Raw genomic sequence first — 10,941 nt, 5'->3', positions numbered from 1 at the left:
TCAATATATAATCCTACAATATAGAATAGAAAGGTTTCCTTCCCGGCCAACAATTATTTTTTTTTTGTGGGGGGGGGGGGGTTTCCTCCCAGGTATCATTGTACTATTATTCCCCAGGAATTGAAGCATCTGTCAATCACTGTCCATATATGGTATGGACATGGGTACTTCCTTATTAGGTCAATGACATCACAGGGGTAAGGGAATGCCCCCTTTACAATTCCCCCTCTGCTCAGTAAATTGGGATTCCCTTTGCTGGTTCACTTCTATCAATACTGTCTCTGGATGTGGTTGATTAGAGTACATGAAGGCCTGAAGTGAAGACGATTGGTTACATTTATTTGCCAATTCCTTCCCAACATTCTCTACAATTGTCACATTATATCTTGTGAGGTTTGTATTTCCTATGCTCCTTCTCGCCATCTACTGGCCATAATGCTGTATTGTACTACATCACAAAAAGTTCCTTCAGAAGAGAAACTGCCTCAAGAACAGTCATTTTTGGCCAATTCGCTCAGAACGATTACAAATCCACTAAATGACTGGCTATGCAAATGTTTTTTAATAAACAGACCCCAAACTGTTTGTTGAGCCAACAAATCTTCTTGATTTTGGATTGATTGTGAAGGATTTGAAGTCCTGTTGTGTTTTTACTGCTATGAAGAGCTCCATTACAGCGAATGACTCTCACTTGCTGTCCTGCTGACAACGTTTTACCAGACAGGAAGTGAGGTGAACTCTCTGCATGTGGACCGCTCTAGGTGACGTCCACATGTGATGCTGAGCCTCCATGATTGAAAGACCTGAAATCCAATGAATGAAAGGGACGGGGCTAGGGAGGTCTTCTAATTGCATTTTTCTTCAAGACAATAAATCAATTGTATATAAAATTGCCTTATGTATGCCCACCATTACATACAATATATTGCCTAAAGTATTGGTCGGCCGGCCTTTCCACGCACATGAACTTTAATGGCCCCCCAGTCTTAGTCCATAGGGTTCAATATTGAGTTGGCCCCGCCCTTTGCAGCTATAACAGCTTCAACTCTTCTGGGAAGGCCGTCCACAAGGTTTAGGAGGGTGTCTATGGGAAGGTTGGACCATTCTTCCAGAAGCACATTTGTCAGGTCAGACACTGATGTCGGGGGAGGAGGCCTGGCTCACAGTCTCCACTCTAGTTCATCCCAAAGGTGTTCTATGGGGTTGAGGTCAGGACTCTGTGCAGGCCAGTCAAGTTCCTCCACCCCAAACTGGCTCCTCCATGTCTTTATGGACCTTGCTTTGTGCACTGGTGGGCAGTCATGTTGGAACAGGAAGGGGCCATCCCCAAACTCTTCCCACAAAGTTGGGAGCATGAAATTGTCCAAAATGTCTTGGTATGCTGATGCCTTAAGAGGTCCCTTCACTGGAACTAGGGGGCCAAGCCCAACCCCTGAAAAACAACCCCACACCATAATCCCCCCTCCACCAAACTTTACACATGGCACAATGCAGTCAGGCAAGTACCGTTCTCCTGGCAACCATCAAACCCAGACACATCCATCAGATTGCCAGACAGAGAAGCATGATTGGTCACTCCAGAGAACACGTCTCCACTGCTCTAGAGTCCAGTGGCGGCGTGCTTTACACCACAGCATCCGACGCTTTGCATTGCACTTGGTGATGTAAGGCTTGGATGCAGCTGCTCGGCCATGGAAACCCATTCCATGAAGCTCTCTACGCACTGTTGCTGGGCTCATCTGGGCTCAAACCGTACAAATCGAGGGCTTTTATGCATTTATTTTCAGGTGTTTTTTAACCTGTAAGAACTGACCTCCTGTCCCAGTGCTCTGCATTGGATAATAGAAATATGCCTGAAGTTTGAACACATGGAGGATGCATGTATACAGTAGACATGCAATAATACGAAGAAGATACCTCCCTGAAAATCTCTGTGTGAACAGAGCAGCTCCATCCTAACTCTAACCATCACTGTCCTGGTTGGTCAATCAATAATTCATTATTATTTGAGTATTTTTTTAATGTGCCTTTTGGCTTTTCTGAGCAGTTTGTTTTTCACGTTGCTCGGTGTGTGTGCGGATGCACATTTGCAGCAAATGCGTTAGTCCCAGTATATGACATGGGGGGAGATTTACTAAGACTGCGTGGTGGAAAATCTGGTGCAGCTCTGCATAGAAATCAGCTTCCAGGATTTTCCGTCGAAGATTAATTGAACAAGCTGAGGTTAGAATCTGGTGCGGTTGTGCACGGTAGCCAATCAGCTTCCAAGTGCTCCAGTTTTAGTAAATCGCCCCCCTGGTGTTAATTTTGTATTCATTTGGGACTTTTTTTTCTTTTTTTTGTAAATTACAACCGTCTGTTTCCTGTCCCTGAAGAAGCCTGAGGCTCCGTTCACACCAATGCATTTTTTTTTTTAGTGTTTTTTTGCAGTCCACTTAACATGGTTTCCTATTGCAACATGTTCTCATCTACGCTTTTTTGAGCTGCTGCGTGTTTTAGAAAGGGTCGGGGACAGGCGGACTGACCATTTGGAAACTTGGGCACTGCCCAAGGGCCCGGGGTCAGTAGGAGGCCCCATGAGATGCCCCTGGTACCTTTTTCATAGGCTTTTTTGAGTTTGGGCAAGGACACAGGGGCCCCATGATCCCTTATTCCCCGGGGGCCCCATGAGTTGTCAGTCTGCCCTGGTCGGGGACTTTTTTAAAAGCAAAAAGCAGTGCTTTTGCTACAATAGAGTTCAAAGGAGAAGCTGCTGAAATGCATGGTAATGCATTTTTGCCTCGTTTTTGCATTTTTATTCTGCCCAGCAACAAGAAAAAATTAACTTTAACAAAAATATAAACAAAAACTGAACAAAACACAGTAAAATGCGTCAAAAACGTGTGTAGAAAAACGCAAAATGAAGTGCGAAAAGCACTGCAAAATGAACAAAAAGCAAACTGCATAGGTGTGAACGGAGTCTTAGGCCGGCCATACATGAGTCGAAAATCGACCTACGAATAATCGGACGATTTTCGCTCTGTTAGTGGGTCAATGGCACCGGACGATTTTCGTGGTTCCTCCCCTTTTCGGTGATCGGGCACGTTGGAAAATTCGTGAAAAACGACCGATTTTCAACTCAATGATGGTCACATCGTACGATCGATTTTCCGAAAAGAAAATGCGCATGAGCTGAACAGAAGTTTCGCCTGTTATATGGGGTGAACTTTATGACTTGGTCGACCGATTTCCGAAATCAATGATGGCACCATTGGATTACCGAGCAAGCGACGTTTCCGATTTTCGGGCAAAAAATCGTTCGGAATGCGAACCATGTATGGCCTGCATTACTGGGGAAATGTGATGGAATCCAAATCATCTACAGCATTTCCTTTGGAGGGCCCCCAGCTTGATTTTTTTGGGGGGAGTATGTACTCCCAGGATAGTAGGGTGTTTATACCGATCTACGTGCATTTACTGCTGGGTCGAATTGTCTGGAGATGGTTGTATTTAGTTTTCTGATACCCATGTTATCGATTAATACTTTTTCCACCTCCTGCCCGCTGTATTGGGAAATGGACGGGTGGGAGCTCTCTTGTTCTGGGATGACGTCCTCCAAATCTAGCTGGGCGGACCTCACCCCCCCCCTTGCGGGGGCGTGTGGCGATCAGTGGTGCGCTGTGGATCACAGATCGTGGTAAAGGGCCGATGATGTAGGCTCTGTACCATGTGGTCACCTGTATCCAATCACAGGAAATGCCGGTTATTGGCAGTCCATTCCTCACGCTGACAGCGGGTGAGGAGAGGAGAGCCGATAAGTGGCAATCCCCAGAGGGGACATCTACTCTGATAATCAGGGCAGTGCTCATCAGTGCCACCTATCAGTGCACATCAGTGAAGGAGAAAAAATTGCTTCTTTTCAACATTTTATTACAAACTAAGAAAACATTTTTTTTCCCCCAATATTTTTTTTCATTTTTTAGCAAAAAAAATTAAAACCCAGTGGTAAATAAATCATAGCTCCCAACTGTCCCTGATTTCGAGGCACTGTCCCTCATTTGGAACAAAGTCCCTCATTCCCCTTCATTTTGGTCTGATCTATATAAATGCATATAAAATGCTCTATTTATCTATCTACCCTTCTTCCAATTTCTAAATTGCTGCATTTGTAAATGTCAAACAGCCATTATATAAAGAAATAATAGTGGTAAAAAAATAAAGCACTTGTGGGTTCAAACAAATCATTTTTTGTATAATTCTCCTTTAAGGGGGGCGTGGCAGGGGGGTGTTTTTTTTCCATTAATTGTGGATTGTGTACTGTTTCCTAGAGAGAAAATCCACCTTTGTATGCTACAGGGCTTCCTGGATATCAGTTTACAAATCCTAAGAAGGGATGAGGTGGCAAATGCCAATCTTCACCTTTAGGCTCCATGTACATGGGACGTTTTAATAATTAGCTGTGTAAAATCGCGTTAAAAAAGTGCATTTTTCAGCATTTTTGAATTCGTGTTTTTCCGCATTTGAGGTTTTTTTCTTTAAACACAAAACAAAATTTTTTTGCTCAAAAAAACATCCAAAAAAATGCAGTTTTGCTGCCTTTTTTAGCATTAGAGCGTTTTTCTCTCCTCTAGAAACCCACTAATTTTAGGGGTGTTTCCAGCCACAAAACACCCCTGCCAAAAAAACGCTGATTAAAGCCTATGTGCGCATGGACAACAGGCTGGGGGGTTTACCGGCTGTAGAAAAAAATGCCAAAAGCCAAAAACAGCCGCTGTAAAAACATCCAATGTGCATGAGGACTTAATATTTGTTACAGGTGAGAATGCAGAATAATACAGTACAGGGGCGGACTGACCACTTGGAAACTCGGGCAGTGCCCGAGGGCCCGGGGTCAGTAGGGGGCCCCATGAGATGCCCCTGGTACCTTTTTCATAGGCTTTTTTGAGTTTGGGCAAGGACACAGGGGCCCCATGATCCCCTATTGCCCGGGGGCCCCATGAGTTGTCAGTCTGCCCCTGATACAGTACATTTTTAAAGGGGTATATTATACAATAATCGCCTATTACAAGTGTGCAATTACTTTGACCACTTCAGCCCCGGAACGTTTACCTCCCTTCTTGACCAGGCAATTTTTTTTGCTATTCAGCACTGCGCTATTTCAGCTGGTAATTGCACGGTCACACAATGCTGTACCCAAATGAAATTATATCCTTTTTTCACACAAATAGAGCTTTCTTTTGGTGGTATTATCACCACTGGGTTTATTATTTTATTGTGATATAAACAAGAAGTTTGAAAAAATGATTATTTTATATTTTTGGTTATAAAAAATTATCCAACTCAAAGTTAGTAATAAATTTGAGCTAAATGTATTCTGCTACATGTCTTTAGTAATAAAAAAAAAAAAAAAATATCCCAGTATGTGTATATTAATTGGTGTGTGTGGAAGTTATAGCGTCTACAAACTATGGGATATACAGTATATTGGAATTTATGCACACTTACTTTCTGACATTTTTTGAGGTGCTAAAATGCCAGGGCAGTACAAAAAACTCCCAAATGACCCTTTTTGGAAAGTAGACACCCCAAGGAATTTGCTGAGAAGCATGTTGAGTCCATGAAAGATTTTAATTTTTGCCACAAATTTTTGGAAAAATTACATTTTTTTTTTTTAAACACAAAGTTGTCACTTGTTATAAATGATATATTGCTCACACATGCCATGGGTATATGTGGAATTACACCCCAAAACAAATTCTGTTACTTCTCCCGAGTATGGGGATACCACATGTGAGAGACTTTTTGGCAGCCTAGCCACAAACAGGCCCCCAAAATCCAATGACCACCTCCAGGCTTTCAAAGGGCATATTTCCTCATATCACGTCCTCACTATCACAGATTTGGAGGCACTAAAATGCCAGGATAGTACAAACACCCCCTTCAAATGATCCCTTTTTGTAAAGTAGACACCCCAAGGAATTTGATAAGAGGCATGGTGAGTATTTTGCAGATATAATTTTTTATCTCAAGGTTTTAGAAAAGTAGAAAAAAAAATTGTTTTCGTTTTCTTTCTTCATTTTCAAAAAACTTGTGGCAACAAATGAGATCTGCAAAATACTCACCATGCTTCTTATCAAATTCCTTGGAGTGTCTACTTTACAAAAAGGGATCATTTGGGGGGGGGGGGCGGGAGTGCCTCTACTATCCTGGCATTTCCAGGCCAACATTAGAAGCTTCTGCGCCACACATCACCCACTCTGACCACTCGAAGACCAAGCCTTCTCTGACACTTTTTGTTTACATGAAAAAAAATTTTTTTTTGCTAGAAAATTACTTTGAACTCCCAAACATTATACTTTTTTTTTTTAAAAAAGAAGAGGCCCTAGAGAATAAAACAGTGGGTGTTACAATTTTTTATGTCACACAGTATTTGTGCAGCAATTTTTCAAACACATTTTTTTTTTTTTTTTTTTAAATACACTTTTTTGAATTTTAATGCACAAAAACACAACATATCGCCCAATTATTTGATAAGTATTTGATAGAAAATAGATACCAAATATGACAAGCTTAAAAATTGCACATGCTCATGCATCAGCGATAAACTACGTAAATTTTGAATATCCATAGGCAAAGCTTTAAAAGCCTTTACCACTTTAGACTGGCACAGGAGGTCTAGTGCTAGAATTACTGCCCTCAATCTGAAATTCGCAGTGATACCTCACATGCATGGTGCAATCTGCAGGCATTGTCCCATTATAACCACTCAAAGTCCAGCGAAGTACCAGTATGTTGCTGGTCCTTGATGGCCATTAATGTAATTTTCATTTTTTTTTCATGAGGGTGTTAACCCAGAAATACATGAAGCGTACTATCGTCTCATATCTATGCCTGGACATGGCAGCTGAGAACACGGCATGTGATGAATGGAGTCTGTGGATCAATATGACCGCAATTCATTCTTTTCTGTAATGCCCATGTTTAGGGTTAGGCACAAAAAAGTTTTAAAACCGCGTTGGGTTTCCATGTGAATTGTCTGGCAAGAGCTGAATTTGGGTGGGCGGCGATGTATTGTTGTGCATAGAAATTGCTATGGCCCTCAATCGATACAAATCTTGCATGAAAAAAAGTGGAGGGGCTAAACTCTAGTGCTGGCAGCGAACGGGGCCGATCCTGCTAACACTGCGTTTTTGGGGACACTATACAAAGGGGGCGCTAGTATAGTTATGTTCGTGAAAAATATATTGATCCGTACAAACACTATACTAGTAATGTCGGTGATCAGCAATCTATAGTGTGAGTGCGATAATGTGTGGGCAATCTTACCCTAGCTGACCCTGGCTGAGAGGGGCACTTACTGACCCTGAACTTATCTGATGTCGCTAGTGGCAGTAATACAGTGATCAGTGAAAAATTCTATGTACTGACCCTGTACTAATGACACTGGCTGGGTGACGGGGGGGGGGGGGGGGGGGGTGATCAAAGTTAAATAGTCAAAAGGTTAATTGTGCTAATCTAACCTGCGAGGTTTAAAATGTAGTGTGTTTACTCACAGTGTGGCATTGTCCCTTCTCTCCCTTGACTGGAGGAGGGGGGATTTGGGGGGGGGGGGTCTTTGCATATGTGCTCACACATCATTTGCCCTGAGCTGCCGCTGGCCCACAAAAACAAACACACATCTTTAAAAAAAACTCTCTCCCTCCTTCTCTCTCTCATCTCTCTCTTTCCCCCCCCTCTCCCTCTCCCCCCATCTCTTCGCTCTCTCTCCTCCCCCCCCCTCTCTCTTTCCCTCTTCTACTCTCTCTCCTCTCTCTCCCCTTCTCCCCCCCTTCTCTCTTGCTCTATCTCCCTCCTTCTCTCTCGCTCTCCCTCTTCTACTCTCTCTCATTCGCTCTCTCTCCCTCTCTCGCCTTCTCTCTCTCTCCTCTTTCTCCCTCCTTCTCTCCCTCCCTCCTTCTCTCTTTCTCCCCTTCTCTCTCCCCCCTCTCTCCTTCTCTCTCTCCCCCCTCCTCTTCTCTCTCCCTCCTTCTCTCTCGCTCTCTCTCCCCCTCCTTCTCCCTCCCGCTCTCTCTCCCTCCTTCTCTCTTGCTCTCTCTATCTCTCTCCCTCCTTCTCCCTCTCTCTCGCTCTCTCTCCCTCCTTCTCTCTTGCTCTCCCTCTCCCTCCCCCCCCTCTCTCGCTCTCTCTCTCCCTCCTCTCTTGCTCTCGCTCCCTCTCCCTCCGTCTCCCTCCTTCTCTCTCGCTCTCACTCTCTCTCCCCTCCTTCTCCCTCTATCTCGCTCTCTCTCCCTCCTCTCTTGATCTCGCTCTCTCTCCCTCCTTCTCCCTCTCTCTCGCTCACTCTCTCTCTCCCTCCTTCTCTCTTGCTCTCGCTCTCTCCCTCTCCTTCTCCCCCTCTCTCCCCCCCCTTCTCCCCCCTCTCCCCCTCCCCCTCTCTCCCTCTCGCTCTCTCTCCGTCCTTCTCTCGTGCTCTTGCTCTCTCTCCCTCCTAACTCTCTCTCGCTCTCTCTCTCCCTCCTCTCTTGCTCTCACTCTCTCTCCCTCTGTCTCCCTCCTTCTCTCTCGCTCTCACTCTCTCTCCCCCTCCTTCTCCCTCTATCTCGCTCTCTCTCCCTCCTCTCTTGATCTCGCTCTCTCCCTCCTTCTCCCCCTCTCTCGCTCTCTCTCTCCCTCCTTCCCTCTTGCTCTCGCTCTCTCTCCCTCCGCTCCCTCTCCCTCTCTCTCTCCCTCCTTCGCCCCCCGCTCTCTCCCTCCTTCTCCCTCTCTCTCCCTCCCTCCCTCTCACTCTCTCTCCGCCCATCTCTCTTGCTCTCGCTCTCTCTCCCTCCTCCCTCTCTCTCGCTCTCTCTCCCTCCTCTCTTGCTCTCGCTCTCTCTCCCTCTGTCTCCCCCTCTCTCTTCCTCCTTCTCTCTCGCTCTCACTCTCCCCCTCCTTCTCCCTCCCTCTCGCTCTCTCTCTCTCCCTCCTTCTCTCTTGCTCTCGCTCTCTCCCTCTCCTTCTCCCCCTCTCTCTCTCCCTCCTTCTCCCCCTCTCCCCCCCTCTCCCTCTCGCTCTCTCTCCGTCCTTCTCTCTTGCTCTCTCTCCCTCCTAACTATCTCTCGCTCTTTCTCTCCCTCCTCTCTTGCTCTCACTCTCTCCCCCTCCTTCTGCCTCTCTCTCCACCTCCTTCTCTCTTGCTCTCACTCTCTCTCCCTCCCCCCCCCCCCTCTCCATCTCTCTTGCTCTCACTCTCTCTCCCTCCTTCTCCCTCTCTCCCTCCTTCTCTCTTGCTCTCGCTCTCTCTCCCTCCTTCTCCCTCCCTCCCCCCCCCTCTCTCTCTCTCTCTCTCTCCCTCCTTCTCCCTCTCCCTCTCTCCCTCCTTCTCTCTTGCTCTCGCTCTCTCTCCCTCCTTCTCCCTCCCTCCCTCTCTCTCTCTCTCTCTCTATCCCCCTTCTCTCTTGCTCTCTCTCTCCCTCCTTCCCCCCTCTCTCCCTCCCTCCTTCTCTCTTGCCCTCGCTTTCTCTCCCTCCTTCTCCCCCCTCTCTCTTGCTCTCTCTCCCTCCTTCTCCCTCTCTCTCGCTCTCTCTCTCTCTCTCCTGAACGCCTGATAGCAGCTGCTTTGTCACACTCTGTAAAGCGTTCCACCATGGATCGCTTTTCAGAGAATAGACTAGTGTAAACTTCGCCTTTATGAATTCTAGGGAATGTGTGCTGGCAGTGCTAATAATGAATACTCCGCGCCTCTCCCCTGCCCCGGTGACACCACACTCCTTGACCCTGCCCAGCCTTATTATCCTGCTCTGTGTCCTGAAATTCCCCGAACAAAGCCTCCAAATTCCACCCCGTCCTCCCTGACCGAGCGGCCCATCTGCTCCCTTCACAGCTGAGTCCTTTCTGCTTCACATATTCTGTAGATAACAACATGCTCTAAATGACACAAATACCACAACATGGGAACATTCTTTAGTGCTGTCCCAGGTTTTTCTTTTGTTTTTTTTTTCACAAAAATATAAATAAAAAAATAAATAAATGTAAAAAAATATATATAGATAGATAGATAGATAGATAGATAGATAGATAGATAGATCGATCGATCGATAGATAGACACACACATACAGCAGGTAAAATAAGTATTGAACACGTCACCATTTTTCTCGGTACATATATTTCTAAAGGTGCTATTGACATGAAATTTTCCCCAAAGTTGGTAGCAACCCATGCAATCCATACATACAAAGAAACCAAAACAAATACGTCCATCCTACGCTCCCTCACCCACATCTTTAATCTCTCACTCTCCTTCGGCACTTTCCCCTTCCCTCTGAAACATGCACACATCACCCCCATACTTAAAAAGCCCTCCCTGGACCCCACTGACCCGAACAACCTCAGACCCATCTCCCTGCTCCCATTTACATCCAAACTCCTCGAGCGCTTCGTCTACACCCTCCTAAGCTCTCTCCTGGCTCTCATCCTACCTGTCACAACGCTCCTTCAGCGTTACCTATAATGCTACCACCTCCCCCTCACTCCCCCTCTCTGTTGGGGTCCCTCAAGGCTCCGTCCTCGGGCCCCTTCTCTTCTCCATCTACACCTCCTCCCTTGGCCAACTCATACACTCTCACGGCTTCAACTACCACCTTTATGCCGACGACACACAAATCTATCTCTCAACCCCCCACCTCACCCCCTCAGTCTCCGCCCCAATCACACACTTACTGAGTGACATATCAGACTGGATGTCGCTCCACTTCCTTAAACCGAACCTCTCCAAAACCGAGTTTCTTGTCTTTCCCCCAGCACGGACACCACCCCTCATTGACTTCTCCATCACATCCAACAATGCCACCATCAAACCCGCCCCGCAGGCCAGAGTACTTGGTGTCATTCTAGACTCCAACCTATCCTTCCAGCCCCAAGTCCAATCACTAACAAACTCATGCAGACTCCACCTCCGCAACATCGCCAAAATCCGCACGTTC

Source organism: Staurois parvus, unplaced genomic scaffold (assembly GCF_062004578.1).
Source record: "Staurois parvus isolate SC_StPar_1 unplaced genomic scaffold, SC_StPar_1.0 ptg000575l, whole genome shotgun sequence".
Lineage (NCBI taxonomy): Eukaryota > Metazoa > Chordata > Amphibia > Anura > Ranidae > Staurois > Staurois parvus.
The sequence above is the reverse complement of the archived record's forward strand: the minus strand, read 5'-3'. Positions refer to the sequence as shown.